Source organism: Schistocerca cancellata, chromosome 5, assembly GCF_023864275.1.
Source record: "Schistocerca cancellata isolate TAMUIC-IGC-003103 chromosome 5, iqSchCanc2.1, whole genome shotgun sequence".
Classification (NCBI taxonomy): Eukaryota; Metazoa; Arthropoda; class Insecta; order Orthoptera; family Acrididae; genus Schistocerca; species Schistocerca cancellata.
Genome location: NC_064630.1, coordinates 516,181,184 through 516,184,036, shown reverse-complemented (window position 1 = coordinate 516,184,036; position 2,853 = coordinate 516,181,184). Strand labels below are relative to the sequence as shown.

At 44.0% G+C, this 2,853-nt stretch overlaps 1 pseudogene; it reads left to right on the top strand.

The window, feature by feature from the left end:
* Window positions 1–469: 469 nt before the first annotated feature.
* LOC126189339 (5S ribosomal RNA) lies at window positions 470–586 on the top strand (annotated as a pseudogene).
* The last annotated feature ends 2,267 nt before the right edge of the window (window positions 587–2,853 follow it).

Below are 2,853 nucleotides of genomic sequence, written 5' to 3'. Positions count from 1 at the left end.
TTAACTGAAGAGGATCCACACTGATTAATCTGGGAGATAAAAGACAAATACTCGAGCGCACATATCTGCTTCTACATCCGTTGTCTTCAAACCACTGTGAAGAGCATGGCAGAGGGTACTTCCCATTCGATCACTTGTTAGGGCTTCTTTCAGTTTCATTGTTAGGGTTTCTTTCAGTTTTGTTCTTGTACAGAGCTGGGAAAAAGTATCTGCATAAACATCTCTGTCTCCGGCAGCTGGGGTATATTCTTATATTGCTCACTTATTGCTGGTTCTTGAAACTTTGACAAGATATTTGTCAGTTGGCCATATTCAGAAACAACTCTTATCTATATAAATTACTATTTACTTACGTTTTTTAGTGTTAATCATTCTGCAGTTTGAGAGTGTTACACCAAATGCGTTTCGCTTTTATTGGAAAAGCATCATCAACGTTGATTGGCGCTTTTTACTCCTCTGTAGATGGTTTGGCAACGGCCTTGCCGCAGTGGATACACCGGTTCCCGTGAGATCACCGAAGTTAAGCGCTGTCGGGCGTGGCTGGCACTTGGATGGGTGACCATCCAGCCGCCATGTCCTGTTGCCATTTTTCGGGGTGCACTCAGCCTCGTGATGCCAATTGAGGAGCTACTCGACCGAATAGTAGCGGCTCCAGTCAAAGAAAACCAACATAACGACCGGGAGAGCGGTGTGCTGTCCACACACCTCTCCTATCCGCATCCTCAACTGACGATGACGCGACGGTCGGATGGTCCCGATGGACCACTTGTGGCCTGAAGACGGAGTGCTGTAGATGGTTTGATAACGGCAGTATATTACCCTACCTACTTGCCAGCAGAGATTTTGTTCGAAAACGTTTCGCTGTTTGTCGACTTTTAGGAACCCGATTTTTCTTCCACTACAATGACGTAGTTTGCCGTTCACTGTTGCAAAACTCCACACAAGAGATTTTACTGTTGTCTCGCCTATTTTGCAGTGTGGTACAACACTATCTTACATTGCAATACGCTTAAAACAGATAAGACAACAAAAAGTAGGTTATATGAATATACGCTTTTGTAGGATAGCTGCCTTGTATGTTCAGATGTCTGTTCCAGTATTTCAGCATCTCCATAACGCTCTTCCACGTCTGCCACACACTTGAGGGATATTCTTCGATGGGTCGCGCGAATGTCTTGCGAGTAATTTCCTTTGTAGACCGACTGCATTTCGGCAGTATACTGCCAATGAACAGAAGCTTTCTGCGTACTTTACCTACGATTCGTTTTCGTTGAGCCCATGTGATCATTACGTTTTATATTCCAACAGATTGTTACTCGCAGGTATTTGTACGAGTTACTGATTCCATTGTTGTAATTGATTGTTATTGCAGTCATAAGAAATCATATTTTTGCATTTTCTGAAATGTGCATTTTACATTTCTGAAAGCAAGCTTTCAATCGTTGTAGCACGCTGAAATCTTGTTAAGAAAAATTGGAAATTTGTGGTAAGTTCTATGGGACCAAACAGTTGAAGTTATCGGTCCTTAGGCTTACACACTACTTAGTCTAACTTCAACTAGCTTATGCTAAGGGCAACACTCACGCCCATGCCCAAGGGAGGACTCGAACCTCCGACGGGGAGAGAGGCGCGAGCCGTGGCAAGACGCCCTAGACCGCACGGCTAAGCCGCGCGGCCTCTTGTTAAGATCTCAGTAAATATGCGTAGATCTGTAGTTAAGCTGACTAGGTCGCATAAAAGGTTATAGAGCAGGTGAAGAATGACTTTATTGATCACAAAGTATGCATGACGCGTTTCAGATTTATTTCAATTTTCAGAAATCGAAGTGCAGACGTAGCACAAGAACAATAGCGTTGACAACTGTGAACGTAACATGAGATGACATCCCATTTATCACCTCATGTTAAGTGCACAGCTGGTAACCCTGTTGTCCTTTGCTACCCTTGTACTTGGGTTTCTGAAGATGGAAATAATTCCGAAACGCGTCATACATACTTTGTGATCAATAAAATATTTCGTCACCTGCTGTATGACTTTCTATGCGACTTTAACTACAGTTCTACGCACATCTACTAGACGGGTCGCTAGCCTCCTACGTAACTTTTATGTCACACTTTTATTATCTCATGGAATATTTGCGCGGCTTGCGTTTCCGTTCTGTCCTTTGTCTAGTCCTTACAAGAGAAACTGCGTAATACGAATATTTTTGCTTTGATTAAAATCGCTATTACTATACTACTACTACTATTATTGCATGACATACGCTATATATCGATAGGATAATGTTTTAGTTTCACAGCGAGATCACAGCATTCGCTGTTACTCCAAGCGAGTCTTTCGCACTCCTGTAAAAGCATGGAGTGGCCTTTTCTCTGCAATACGACTTATTGCCCGGCCCTCCACATCGCAAGAACATGCGCTACTTTGTCAACAACTCCGTTTCTTAAAGATGTGGCCAAATCTCCGATGTCCATTCGAATATGATTCAGTGTCAACCACTCGCGACGGGGTAGATAAAACTCTGCAACCTTCGTCGTTTGCGTTTCGAATTAGTCAGGCGTTCAAACCATCATCCTCCTGAATAAAAAAGGGTACCACATAGCCTCCAACCACCGCTCAGTACTGATTCTGCAAATCTGAATGAACCAGTAATTATTTCAAAAGGCCATTAAGCGATAAATCAATGTAGGGCGCCATTTACGAAGCTAAAATCCGCACGGAACCACTCCGTCACGCCTGGGATCACGCAGATTGCCGAAAAGACCGCGCGTCAGTTCGCGGCGGTGTAAATAAGTTATCTTGGGTGGTAATTCGATGCTGCGGCGGAGCCGGCGTGCTGCGGGGGCGACCCAT